Source organism: Equus caballus, chromosome 19 (assembly GCF_041296265.1).
Source record: "Equus caballus isolate H_3958 breed thoroughbred chromosome 19, TB-T2T, whole genome shotgun sequence".
In the NCBI taxonomy this organism is placed as follows: domain Eukaryota; kingdom Metazoa; phylum Chordata; class Mammalia; order Perissodactyla; family Equidae; genus Equus; species Equus caballus.
Window position 1 is genome coordinate 46,314,225 of NC_091702.1, and position 14,428 is coordinate 46,328,652.

At 52.1% G+C, this 14,428-nt stretch overlaps 1 protein-coding gene across 2 annotated transcripts in view; it reads left to right on the forward strand.

Moving 5' to 3' along the window:
* The window catches only part of ADCY5 (adenylate cyclase 5), a 150,737-nt gene that overhangs the window by 2,151 nt on the left and 134,158 nt on the right, over positions 1 to 14,428 (forward strand). The window lies entirely within an intron of this gene.

Here is a 14,428-nt window from a genome sequence, read left to right on the forward strand (position 1 = left end):
TCTGACTTGCACCCCTCTCCCTTTAGCAGTCCCCTTGTCTGTGGCTCCGTGGCCCTCATCCATTGACCCCTGTCGAGTCTGCATATTTGCAGGCAGCTTGACCATGAGAGAGTCCAGTGGGCCCTTGCTTTAGGCTTGTCTTGACGGTGGACCCTGCTGCACCCCTCTCCAGGCATCTGCCTACTCTAATAGAATGTCTTAACCATGTTCCGTTGTCATTGCCTTCCTCCTCCTCCCTTCTTCTAATGCCTTTCTTCAGACTTATCCTGTGACTACTGTGTCTTTCTTGAGGGGCTCTCCTGTGCCCCCTGACTTCCTGGGTATGGTACTCTCCCAGAGGGCATAGCACCTGTATCAGCTTCAGGGCGCTGGGTTCTAGCTGCCCCTCTAAGGTGCTGTATGACTGGGAAGAAGGGGACCTGCAGCCTCCTGGGCTCCTCTTCTAGAGAACGGGGGGATTACGTATGCCCCCTCCCTCTGTCTCAAGCCTCACCTCCTGCAAGGAGCCCTCTCCTTCTATTCCAGCCCTACTGGGCTCTCCCTCTTCTGTATGGTTAACAATGGAGTCAGAGACACTGAGAGGAGCGCGTACTTGTTCCCCAGTGATCACTGGCTTTGCTCCCCATCCAGTGGAAGCCCCTTGGATGCAGGAATCCTGAGTTATGTGTTGGTGTTTTTCCTCCTCCTCCCTCTCTCCCTTGTCTAGCACAGTGCAGGGTACTTAGTAGGGATTTAATAACTGCTTGCCAATTTGGTTGGGTTCCAAGGAGAGGAGTAGGTGGGGTTGTTGATGCTAAGCTAAAGTTTTTCTGATCTGGAATCAGAAAGAAAAAATCTTTAGCGATCAGCTTTGAACTTGAGAGAGAAACCTACTAAGAGGTGGTGGTTTTAAAAAAAGTTAACTACTGTTATTATAAAGGCTCCAACTCTTTGGACCTGAGGACCCAAGCTGTCACATGAGTGTTGTATCTTTGGGGGTTGATCCTGGCTTGGGTGGGAGGCAGGTGGCTTGGGTGGGTGTCGCTTTTCTGCAGAGGGAAGGGCATGTCATCTGCACGGTGCAGCAGATACTTCTAGGATCATTCAGGGCATTTTCGAAACCGGACTTGGGTCTCAGAGTCTAGTTACAGCCCTAGGCAATCCTGGATGTATGATTTCAGGCAATTGGAATTGGATCCCAGGAAGCTGGGGTGCTCCAACTCCATCTTGGCCATCGCAGCAACAGTGTCTGACTGACTCCCCTTCTAGTTCCTCAGGCAAATCCCGCTCCCTCCTCTCCCCACCTCTACCGCTCCCACCCCTTGCTTCTGTTACCCACTGTGGTCTTTAGACGCTCATTCTCTTGGCTGCAGGCTTTTGGATGGATTTACACTTAACTTCTCACATTCTGCTCGGTTCAGTACAGCAGAGCTTGTTAGGAATGGTCCATGCCAAGGGAATGCAAACATTCTTTCTATTTGGCTTCAGAGAAAACTGTATCTTTTTTTGTTTGTATTTGATTTGCCTTTCTGATTAAGTCTGATACAAAATTTGTATTTCTTGAGCGAACCCTGCTGGATGGTGGGGAAATCTTAGTGGCAGAGTCCAGCCTCTGCCTCAGGTTACCCCGGAGCAGCAGGTGTTTGAGGACAGCTTGGGTTATGCCTCGTTCTTTTCTTTGGTGAGGACACGCGTCCAGGGAAATGGGGTGGCAGGGCATGGTCCCTGAGGTTGGGGCTTTGGGAAGTCCCTGCCATGTGCCTCGAGCACATGTAAGCCCTCGTGAAGACATGCCAACACAGTTTCCTATCTCCTCCTATGAGGCTGGTCCCCTCCCTCTCACGGCCCAGGTCCTCGACTTCAGTATCTGACCTCGGTATTTTTATTCTTCCCTAGTTCCTCTTATATTTGGGGGCTCTGCTGTTTGCTCCAGTTGGGAGGAGAAACATTAGATATCTTAGCCGGTGCCTCCTGAGGGTTTTTACTCAAGAGAGAATGGAACCGAGAGGCAAGGAGGGGCAGCCCTTTTTGGGGGATGGTATTTCTGCTTTCCCTACGTGTCTTGTTCTTGCTGGTCCCCTGGGACCCGTCCCCCTCCCTCTGTGCTCTTTCTCGTTCACTTCCTTTCTCTTCCTCGCCCTCCAGTCCCCTGCTGCTCTCTGCCCACCTCTCCTCTCCGTTGCTTGCTTGTTCAGCTTCCTCACCTCTTACTCCCCATTTTCAGCCTCTCATCCTCTCCTTCTGTGCTCTTGTCTCACTGTTGTCTCCTTGGCGGGGTACAGTAGGCACGTCACTGGGTTGTTTTTTTCTCCTTCTTTGCCTGTTAGAAGTCCCTCTGCTACACCCATACCATAAATAACACTCGAGCATCTGCCAAACACATTCCTCACTTGTGTTAATAGGTTGCAATGATGCCGGAGCCTGTTGCCATGGCAACCTCATTTTTGTTTGACTGTATCTCACTCTGCTACATAAAGCCTCTGCACGCATTCACACACAAACAAGCACGCTCACGCAACTATTACATATGCTTGGCCATTAAAGATTATTTTGGAGGAAAGGTCGTTGGGCCCCATGGGGGTGAGTGGTCATTTGGCCAAGGAGATGAGCGTGTCTGCTGTCCAGTGTTACTCTAGGAGCTGATAACGGATGGAAGAGCTCTTTGAAAAGTATAGTCCTGTTCACATGTAGGGTATTATTATTCTGCAACCACATTAAATCTGCCTCACATGGTTCCTGAGAAAATTCTGACCCCGTGTGGGTCCCTGTGAGCTTGGGAGAGCTGCCGGAGGTTGCCCTTGCAGTGTAGGATGACCCACCTGCCACCCCAGCCTATCTTCAGCTCCTTCCGCTCTTCCCCTAACCCTGTTGGAGAAACACAGTGATTTCCTGCTTTTCTTCCTTTGTGCCTGTTTCAACCCGCAGCTGTCACCAGTTGTTCCAGAGATCAGAAAGGCACAGTAGCTGTGTGGGTGATGTTCTGTGACTGTGAGCACGTGTGAGTGTCTGTAGCAAGGAGGCTGGGGATGGATGGGGGGAGGCGGGCGATACAGACCAAGAACCGACTACTGTGGCTGCTGAGGGGTGGGTGCGTGTGTGTGCGTGTACACATGTGTCTTGTGGGCTGGTCCCAGTGTGTGTGTGTGTGTGTGTGTGTGTGTGTCTGTCTGTCTGTCTGTCTGTGTGGGCTGGCCCCAGTGAGCGAGGTGGTCCCACGGATGCTTTCGTGTTGACTTTGAAAGGAGATTATTGCAGATCTGTCCTGTTTATTCTTGGCTGATGGCTGGCTTCCTGTGGCCGTTTGCCTTTCTGATTCTGGGCCTTGATGCCTTTCTGACCTTGACCTCTGGCTCCAGTATCCTGGATGCACACGCCCCCTTTTCCATAATGATGTTGGGGGCTAGACTTGAGTGGTCAGCTCCCCTGACCCTGTGGAGTCCACCCTTCTCTTCCAAAAACCCTTACTGCTGCCCACCCCCTCAGCTGCCCAGTGAGCCCCTCCTTCCTCTGGAACTTGACCCAGTGGCCTGTCTGGTGGGCCCCTGTGGCTGCCCCATGTGTGCTGCTGGCAGCCACTGCCTCCCTGCCCACCGAGGTGATGTGGAGGAGGACACACCTCCACCTCAATGGCCAGGAATCGTCTCCCGCCAGTCACTTTCTCCGCCACCAGCACTTCTGGACGGGAGAAGTCTGGCCTTCATGAGCTCCAGCAGCGACAGCCCCGGGTGGGGGCTTGGCTGGGTGTTTGGAGCTGAGGAGGGTCTGCTTGTCTTGCCTCAAGGCTAATTGTATTTGCCAATTATATTTGCTAATTGTTTTCAATTATGTTGCCTCCTTCTCCATGCCGTGGGGAAGGGAGGTGCTTGGAGGGGAGCAGAAGCGTCTGGGAGTGGGGGTCGAGCAGGGCTTCTGGCTAGCGGGTGGTCTTCCAGATCCCAGGGTTGCCTTGATTCCTGTGGGGAGGACTTCAGGAAGGGCAGGGACCCAGCCGAGGAGCAGAGCTGTCAGCGCCTGTGTTTGCGGAAATGCTCGCTGTTAATAATTCAGTCTAAGTTTTGGTCTGAAGCAAGAGCGTGAGGTCTGTGTGCTCTGGAACACAGAACAGTGTGCTCATGTTTGTCCATAAAAAGGACACAGACGGTGTGTTAAACCCCATCGCAGAAACCTGCCCGACCTCACAGAAGAGTTTTAAAAAACCATGTAAAAGGCCTGGACAGAAGCTTTCCTGTGCAGACTGGCCCTGGCTACGAGTCACTCCGTCAGGGGTACAGCTGGCGGCAGAGGCTGGGCCGTGGCCCGTGCTGGCCCGGGGCCTCCTCTTCTCCTGAGAGGCTCGGTCCCAGCCGGAGATGGGTGGGTGTTTGGGGGAGGGGGACCCGAGGTGGGAGCCTGCTGTGATTGTGCCAGCCTCTTGCTGGGTGACTTCCAGTCCACGGCTGCCCGCTCGGCACCTCAGTTAACTTTATTTATCTTGTGGTGGGTCCAGCTCATGGTCGTTTACTTCCCAGGACCGTAGCCTGTGTTGGGAATGGAAACAGTTTGCTCCGGGAACTCCGACATGATTGCGCCCATAAATCCTTTGGGTACAGTTACATAAGTTCTGTTTTGGTATCTCCTTCTTTCATCCGTGCTTATCAGCTGGGGGTAGCTAGCTAATCGAGGGTGGGAGCAGCATTCATTTTTCTCTCCCAAACACAAAACTTCGTGAAGATAATTGGGAAACCTTACTTTTTTTTTTTCTTTCCTTTTCTCAAGACAATGTCCAGATGCAGGAAAGCTCTCTCTTTACAACATTGTGAACAAAATCTGGGAGTTTCTAGTTCATGTACTGTGAGCTTAATGTAAGCCTGCATTTTGAGGCAGCTGTTAGAAATGACCACCAGGGTCTTGGTTCGGTTGGTGGGCATATCCAGCACACAGGAAGATGGAGACCCCATCTGAAATACTGTTTGCTTCTAGAATTCAGAGAAGGGTGACCAGCTTGGTAAGGGGCTGGAAAACTTGACTTCTGAGAACATTTTGCTGGGAGGAGAGCAGACTGTAGTGAGGTGCACAAACAAAGAGACAGGCAAGGCATTCTTGCTGGGATCCCTGTTGTCAGACAGGACGAGAGGGACTGAATTTATTTTCGGTTGCTCCCAGGGGCAGGGTTGGGGCAAATGGGTGGGCGCAGTAGACATAGGCAGACTTCACTCTGGGTAGGGGGTAACTTTCTAGGCTTTGGGGTTGCAGCCATCAACCCAGATGCCTGCTGGGGTCCCCAGCTGCATCACTGGAGTGTTCAAGCAGAGACCAGACGGCCGTCTGCCAGTCTTGTTACTGAGGAAATGGAAGATTCTGCTTCCAAAGTTGGGGGCCCAGGAGTGGATCTGTTTTTTAAACAGCTTGGATCTAGTTTTCAAAGCTCCCAGGTGATCTTGATGACCAACTCTTAGGTTTGGGATCATTGGCCAGGATAACCGCTCAGGTCATGCCTAACCCTAGGAGTCTGTGGTTTAGTGTCTTGCAGCAGTGTGACTGGCTCCTGAAGTCCATTAGGGTGTCCTCTCATCAGGCCCACCTCGGCCTGTGATTGAAAGAAGCAAAATCACTGCAGAGCTGCAGTCCTGCTGGGAGACATCCAGGTGGGGCTGGCGAGTGTGCACTGCTGCAAGGTTGCAGACCTGGAAGGCGGCTGGGAATGGTGAAGCAGGATGGGAAGGATGCCTCAGACCTGGACTCATATTCTTCTCTCGTCGCTCCTCCCAACCATTCCCATCCTCTCCTTCCTGTTTGAGGCAAAGCAGCCTGTGGCTCGCCATTGGCAGTGGCGGTGGTGGGGATGGGGATGCAGCAGAAAGATGGACCTTGGTTTGAGTCCTGGGTTATTTCTTCATTTGTATGGTAAGTGGATATGAAAAACACTGAGGATACCGCAGGTCTGGGGTGGATGGCCCAGAGTGTGGAGAACGAGGAGATCAGGGGGTGGAAGAGCGAGGCAAGAGGCAGAGAATTAGGAGGTGGTTTGAAGGGGGAGGAGTAGGACTTAAGGGAGAGAAGAGGAGACTGGAGCTGTGAGCTTGGGGAGGGGAAGGGCCTGGAAGTGGGGGCAGGGATGCTCCCTGAGAACAATGGGACACAGTCACCAGAAAAGGGGATAGACAAACAAGCACGGGAGACAGTGGCTTTATTCTTTAGGCCAGCCTCGTGTTTCAGCACGAAGTCCCCCCACTTCTTGCTCTGGGAGGGTCATGAGCTGTTACTTCTGGGCTTGAGGCTTCCTGACCCCACACTTGGGTGGTCCCCTCTCCCTTCCTCTCAGGGGCTCCCTGGGCTTTATCACACAGCTCCCTGCAGTCCCTCTTGGCTTTCGGAAGGGGTCCCGAGGGACCACATGGTAGGTGCGCAGTGAGGGTTTGAATGAATGAATGAACGGGTAGAGGGGTGGGTGGACGGCTGCACGCAGACTCTCTGCTGTGCCGAAGTGCTAGACCAACACCTCCACAGAAGGAGGCGATGCAGCTCGGCTCGGAAGCCCTATTTTGGTGGATTGTAATCCTAAACTCGGAGCAGGGCTTCCAAAATCCCTCCTGCTGCAATTTAAAATGTGTGCCTTCTTGGAAACAGAGAGCTGTTGCCTGGCAGTGCGATACTATATCGCTTCACAGATATGAAAATCATTATTAAATCATTCTTTCAGCCTTCTCCCCATTCATGCAGACAACAACGATTTATTAGGTGCTTGCTAGGTACCAGGCACTGTGCTAGGCTGTGGGGGTTCAAAGATGACTCAGTCTGGGTCTTAGCACCCAGGACTGCCTTTAGCCCAGACTCTCCCACTAAGTGTCCTTTGGAGGGATGTTTCTAGATGTTCACATACACACATTCAGTCCTGTGTTAAATAAGTTTAGGAAATACTGGGTTAAATGGAGTTCTTTACTATAGGACTTTAAAGCTTCCAGTGTGTTAATGTGCACTAAAATTTGCCAAGAGGGGGATGTTGCATGAAGCCTTTATCAAACATATTCGACTCCAAAACCAATTTTTCAAGGAGCCTAACAGGGGGCATTATTGTTTGCAGGACACCCTGCTTTGGGATGCTGGGCGGAGCCTGGAAATTTCTCCGGGTCCAGCCCCCTGCCTGTAGGGTGGGCCTTGGCAAAGTAATCTAGATGGGGGCATCTGTCTGGGGGCTCTCCTCCCTCAAGAAGGAGATTGTCCAGCATGCATTGGCTGCCTGCCTGTTTTAAGGTCTCATTCCCTGTCTGGGTCGGAAATCCTTTATAAAATAAAATGATAGGGCTGGAAGGGACCAGGGAGATGCCGCTTTATCTAGTTTCAGTTTCTTTTTGGGGTTTTCTGCTGTCCTGAGACATCGGAGCAGGTTGGGCTTCTGTGTAATGACGTTTTGTGGGTCTGGGGTCCATTGAATGTCTTTCCAGAGCTTTTGCTCCAGGCGCTGGGTGCACGGCTGCCCACGGGGACATAGTGATGGGCCATTTCGGCTCATCCTTCATCCCCCAATTTTCTTTGTTTCCTTGCCACCCCCACCCTCCAAAAGGAGGAAGCCCATAAAGAATCTTGATTATAAACAATGAGTCTATACTGAGTCTGTACTGCAAGCCTGGCAGTGGGCTAATCCCCTACATACGTGACCTCGTTGAATCTTAATATCACCCCTAGGAGAAAGACATTTCTATCCCAATTTCAAGGCTGCAGAAACTGGGATAAGAGAAGGTAAGTAACTTCCCCAAGGTCACACAGCTAATGAACACAGCAGATGGTTCAGCGCCCGCCCATATTCCCTGGGTACAGACCTTTCTGCTCTTGCCAGCCAGACTTCCAGCTGTCAGCACCTGAGGCTTTCTCTGGCCCTGGGCCTCTCTGCCTGCTTGTGGGGCAGGTCAGGAGTGGTGGGGAGTGACCACCCCCAGAGCCCCTCTCAATTACTGACTGCTGGGCGCTGGTGGATGGATACCCCAGCTCCTTTGCCCCTGGGGTGGGGGGAGGATTACTCTGACACATGGTCTACACTGGCTCTCAGTCCTGCAGAAGGATTCCTTCCTTGTTTCACTTCTCCAGTCCCCTCTAGGGTTTCCTGGGGTCACTTCTCAGATAAACCACATGTACTTAAATCCTTGTTTCAGGACCTTTTCCTAAGGGAATCCAGTTGAGAGGGGAGGAGTGGATTCTAACACACATTTGACTTGAACACTAGGGAGGGGAGAGGCCGCCGATGGGGCAAAAATGCATCAGATGTGCAACCTCTGACCAACTCAGAACCTAGTCCTGCCTGGGCCCCTCGCTCCTCTCTGATAACCTGTCTGTCACTAGTAGAGTGGTTGCTGGACTAGAGGAATGATGTGAAATACAAAAAAATTTTTTTAAATTTTTTTTTGAATTTTTACTTCTGAACAATGTGTGGCTTTCTGTCCCCAGACAGTGGCTCAAATACCAGCCAAAAGACTCCAATACTTTTACATTTGGTTAGCATTTTATGGGTGACAAAGGACCTTACCCTGTGTGATCTCAGTGGCTGACCTGTGTTGCTGATACTGTGTTGGAGAGGAGGAAGCAGGAGTTCAGAGAGGTTGAGTGACCTCATTCAGATCACACAGCTGGTTAGCCAGCTTAGGAGCCACTCTACAAATCCAGATCTCTGACTCCAAAGCCAGTTGCAGTGCAGCCCTGTGTCCACCCCGTGGTGCCTAAAGAGGCTGTAGGAGGCACAGCTGCTCTCAAGCAGTGGTCTTGGTTTGGTTTTGGAATGCGTGGTTTTTTATTTGTGATGGCCTTCCTTCCTGCATGGGGTCTGGCTCAGATGGGCGCTAAATGGTCTGTCATTTCCTGAGCCTGCGAGTGTGCCGCGGGGGAAGGCAGCACTGAAGTGTTCAGTTGGCGCCCACCTGGGATCAGATGTTTACCTGTGAAGAGCCCCCGAGTGGCTTTATGGATACGTGGGTGGGGTCTGAGACCCCGAAGAGGGGTCAGAAACGATGCTATGATAGCTTAGCTCTGGGAGTGAGGCTGCTCGCATCCAGCCTTCTGGTGGCCTGCGTGGAACAGGGCAGGGAAGGGAGGAGGCTGCTGGGGACGCGTCAGGCTCACCTCTCAGCACATCCCGGAAGTTAGACCCAGGTCTTTCTGTAGAGTAGCATCTAGTAGGTGTGCAGTTTAGTGCTTACTCCTGTGTTTCTAGGATGTCTTTAAAGCCCAGCTCCCCACAACCATCGACACCCTAAGAAGTACCCCACCCATCCTGCTTCAAATCCCTGTCTGTCTCTGTTGCTCTTTTCAAGAAAACTAAAGGAAAATGGAACTCCTGCCCAGATGCCATTTTTTGCTAAGTGGATTTTCAAGATTTTATTTTCATATTTTCTTTTGGGGATGAAAAGGCTATTTGTTCACTTAACATGCCCAAGTCCCCAGTCTTCCTCTGGCCGAGTCCCTTGTCCTGTAAGCATTTCACCACGCTGCATGGGAGGGGTCCGTCCGTCCTGCTGACTGGCTCCCACGTGGTACCCCCAGCTAGGAAGTGCCTTGGCCAGACGCCTCTGCTGAGGAGGCTGCCGAGGGAGAGGGGCCAGAGCTGAGTCCCGGGTGAGCAGGGTGGGCTTGTGCCCCTCCAGGGACCCTGCCTTTGCAACCTCCAACACTGTGAATCTAAATTAGAAACATCCTCTTCTTTTTCTCTGTAGCGCTTGTGCTGGTTTGTAATTTTATCTTGGTGGGTTTTCTGTCTGTCTGTCTGCCTGACAGTCAGCTCTCTGAGGACTGGGGCCTTTTCTGATTTAATACCCAGATATTTCTTGGATGTTAGTGACTGTCTGACCCCTACTTGCCCAGCGCTGTGGGAAGAAGCAGACAGTTCCCATTCTCAGGTTCCGCAGGGAGTTCTGACTCTCAGCAGAGATGGGCCCCTCATGGTGCTCCCTCGGACCAAGGAGAGCTTGCACTGCACTGGCAGGAGCCATGTGCCTGGGGTCCTGGTCTTACAAAACACTGCTTTTCATCTCTACCCTCCTCCCTTTCTTGGATTCCCTACTGCCCCTTCAGGCGACGTCAGGAGGGGCCGAGTTATGCCGATTTGCCGCCCCCTGCTCTGGTCCTCAGTCCCCTCTCTCCTTCTCATCTTTCTTCTGGTGTCTTTTCCCGCTCCCTGAGCCCTCCCCACTTCCCCCGTTTCCAGCTGTAAGATGTGGGGAAGACCTCAGAGACTCTCCAGGAGGCACGTTCAACCGTAAGGACAATAAACATGAACATGGATAACTGCACAAATTCCAAAAAGTGTTCTTCATCCTTTTCAGAGCACTCCCATGACATCGCAATTCGCGCAGGGGGTTGTAAACTTGCTTGCAGTTGATTGCCATGTATTACAGTGCACGTGTCAGCTCAGTTTTTCACCTCAAACGCCCAGGGCTGACACTTAAGCTTTCTGGCTGGGTTAACCTTGAGTAACCCAACGGAGCTTCAGGTGTGGGAAGGGAAGGTGTATCTAGGAGCTTTTACATAACCCCAGTATCCAAGTTCATCTGAGGTGGGCCTGGGCATCAGCATTTTGAAATGATGCTAATGTCCACCAGGGTTGAGAACTACTGCCCTGAGCCTCCCTTCAGCAGAGGGCTCAGGTGGATGACGCCGAGTCTGATTTACGGCTATATTGAGAGACGAGTTGTTTATATCGAAAGGGTTTATTGTGGTGATTCAGTAAAGAGTGATGGCCACAAAAAATGACTGCGGGCGTGTAATAGGGGAAGAAGACTTGGTTGGTGGTTGGCGTATAAAATCTCGTCAGGCAAGGCTGTGGCTCGGTATATTTATGTTGCTCTTATCACCAGCAATTAGCCCCAAACGTGGCTCGATAAATGGCTTAGTGCAGTGTTAACATAACTGCAAGAATATTTTAGAAAATGATTGCGACACCACGTACTCGACTGAGCCATCTTAGCAGAGCCGCAAATCTCAGTCAGCATCCCTGACGGCCTGTTAGCTATAAACACGTGCCTATCGATCAGTATTAACTCTCCCCTCCTCTCTGTTTTACGTGATGTTTCACTTTTGAATGGGGAGAAATTGTACCAACACCTGTGGCCTTATGACCCTTGGCAGTGTTTATTGGTTTTTGCGAGTGTCTCTCCAACCGGAATGTAAACTAGAACAGTGTCTGTAATAGATGCTCAGTAAGTGTCTGTGGACGGATGAATGAATTTGCTCAAAGTTACACAGCACGTAGGTAAAGAGCAATGTTAGTCCAGCACTGTTACCACGATGATTTTTTCTTCGACTCTTAAGCTCGTGAAGAGCAAGGAATTATATAGTTGGTGACTCTCCCCATGCCTTTATTATTCTCAGCGTGTGTGGCGAAGACTCAGAGAGTAAAGAAAGGTGCCGTGCAGGGTGATGGAGAGATGGGGCTCGCACCCCGCAAGGATTTCCATCCTGTCCACAGGGACATTACTTCTTTTCGAGCATCTTTGGATCAGGGCAGGGAACATAAGGATCCTGCTGCAGCTTCGTGTTCTGGGAAGACTGAGAGAAGCACATGAAGCTGGCGTCTACCTGAGGATTGAGAAGATTGAAAGGCGCCAGCTCTGTGGGGCTGGGGCCTGGGAAGCATCCCTATCCAGAACAGGGAGACGTCTGCAGGTTAAATCCTCCACGAATGGCCACATGTGGATTCTGATGTGGCCTTTTTTGGAAAGGGGTTATCTGGGGAGAGTTAATTTTGGATTTCGCTTTACATTTATTTTTAAAGTGGAATATTTCTCCAGCGTTGGTGACAATGGCCTAGAAAAGTCAGTTAGTCACCATCTGACATCTTCCTACTGTGGGGTGTTGCTGGCCCTGCTTCCGTCCCACCTGATGTCTGTGGGGCTGACTTAAATCCTCTCCCTCTGAGGCCTCTGGGGTGGCTTCACTGGCAGACATGTCTACAGGGCACTCCTGCTGGGTCTGGAGTGGTATCCTCCTCTGCTTTGATCCTGGGGTGCAGGGAGCAGCTGCGAGCCTGTGGGGATGCTGGGGCAGCCGCTGGGCTGCTCTCTTGCTTCTCCTGGAGGAAGCGGTGGCATCTAGTTGATGCTTTTCCCTGTGCACCGGGTCCAAGTCTATAAGACTGGTTCCAGCCTGTGTCCCCCCCTCAGTCTGTTTGCTCTATATCTTCTCCTGGAAGTAAAAGGCAAATCACCCTAAGCCTGGATTTAAAGAACAGACCTGGTTTCTCTTAAGGGAATGAAAAGATGTCGACTGCCTCATCCCTATTCTCCTAGGGTCCTCTCTACGTTCTACCATAGAACCGGAAGAGGGTCTCGTGGGCAGACGCTGGGGCGTCTGTGCTGTGAGGGGCAGGAGAAAGGAGCGGGCACGGGGAGAGGATGGCAAAGGTGGTGCCGACCCACACATTTGGTTGAGAGGTGGGGAAAAGGACCGAGGCTTGAGGCTGGCCCTGGAGTGATGTGTGGGGCATTTACTGACTGCAGGCTGAGCTGCTAACTTGGAGGCTGCACTGGGTCTCACCTCCAGCTGTAATTAGCCTAATATGGACAACTGGGGCCTGCAGGGAGCCAGGCGGTGCCTGGGAGCTGGTGAGCTCCCGAGGACCAGTTTCAGATGGGTGCGCCGGCATTCTCTTCCCCACTGCAGAGGGCAGAGGCTCTGAGCCTTGGGTTTCCCAGGAGCCAAGAAGCCACTGGCTGGTCACACAGGTGGTATATGCCACCCTGACTTCTTCCACTTGCTCCTGCCCTGTTGTCCAGCTCTGCCCTTCTGGGGAATGGGTAATCAGGTGGTCCTGGAGGACGGTGCCTCTCTCTGCTGTTAATTAATTCATATGAACTCTTAACGTCTCTAGGCCCCAGGAGTGAAAAGCCTGGGGAAGTGACCCTGATGGGCAGGTGGGGGCGGGTGGGGCCAGTGCCTTCTTGGCCTTCTACTCTGAGCTGAGGAGAGCTTTGTGAGCTTGCCTCCCTCTAGGGCTGGGGAGGGGCTGAGTGCAGGCATTTACTGCGGGGGGGACTGCTCCTTTTCTCTGGGGACCCTTCTGGATTTGGAGGTGTCCTGACAGCCTGCTCGATGTGAGGTGGGCTGTCCTTTGGGAATGGCATCTCTGTTTCCTTCCTTTGCACCAGCCTCTGCCACTGTCCTCAGGAACCCCTAGAGCCCTGGGCGTGGGGAGGAAGAGGGGCTTCATCCTTCCCTTTGGGCAGTGTTCTGTCTGATAGAAATCTTCCGCCTTTCTGCGGTGTCCAGCCTAAAGATAGGACAATACTACCAATTCCTACTATTTATCAAGCACTTATCGTGTGCCTGGCACAGCACTGAGCGCTTAGTAACTTATGAGGCCCTCATAATCTCCCAGGAGGTAGGTATTGCTTTGTTTTTTTTAGGAGAACGTTATAGATAAGAAAATTGAGGCCCAGAGGAGGTAAGTGACTTGTGTAAGGTTGCACAGTTAGAGAGTGGTATAGCGGTCCTCCAGTGCACTTACTCTCAGCCAGTACTCCAGCAGCTCCCAAACTTATGGATGCAAAAATTCCCCAGGAAGCCCATTTAAAAATTCAATTCCTGGGTCGCTTGTCAAAAGAGTCTGATCCCGTAAGGCTAGGGTAGACCCTAGAATCTGCATCTTAAGTAGGCAGCCCAAAATTTGAGGTGGGTGCCCCAGGACACAATACCACCCTACACAGCCTTCCCAGGTGGAGAAAGGATTGAGGCCGACAGGGTCCCCCTTCCCGGAAATGGTGACGAGTGCCCGGCCCACCGCAGGGACGGGGGTTCTGTGTTAACTCCACCAGGGGTAGGCTGGGGAAGGCAGAATGAGATGGTTAGACCGAGGGTAGGAGGGGACCTCTGTTGAGCTGGTGCCTGCTGGTTCTTAGCGGGCAGAGCTGGAGGGAGCTGGAGGAGTCGAGGGAGAGAGGCGATGGGAAGACTGATCTAGAAGGCAGGAGCAAGGAAGTGGTCCGGTAGCAGAGCACAAGTCAACTGCCGGAGAGGGGAGGCGGACAAAGGGATTTTCAGGTGACTGCAGGGCCCCCGGCTGTGACACTGCAGTGTGATGGCAGGCACAGCAGTCCAGACAGGGAGACGTCCACCCCTGCCTCAGTTTCCTTGTCTGTACCACATAGGTCGGAAGATCTCTGAAGTTCCTTCCAGTGTGTATGTTAACGGGCACACTGGGGTCAAATAAGAAAGGACTTCACCCCAGCGGCCTGGATGTGGACAAAAGTGATAGAACCAGGGAGACTGAGAGTCACACAGCCAGACGGTGCATGGCTCTCAGACATTTCCTTCCTGCCTTAACCTCGGTCATGGGTCATCCATCCTCCTGGTCAGTGTCCCTCCATCTCCTTGAACTCAGCATGGCCCAGAACAAAATTCACCGTCATCCCTCGATTGGCCTTATTTTGGTCAGGGTCAGTTCTCTCTTTGCCTTGGTACTGAGGTTAGACGTTTGCTGCACTGAATTATT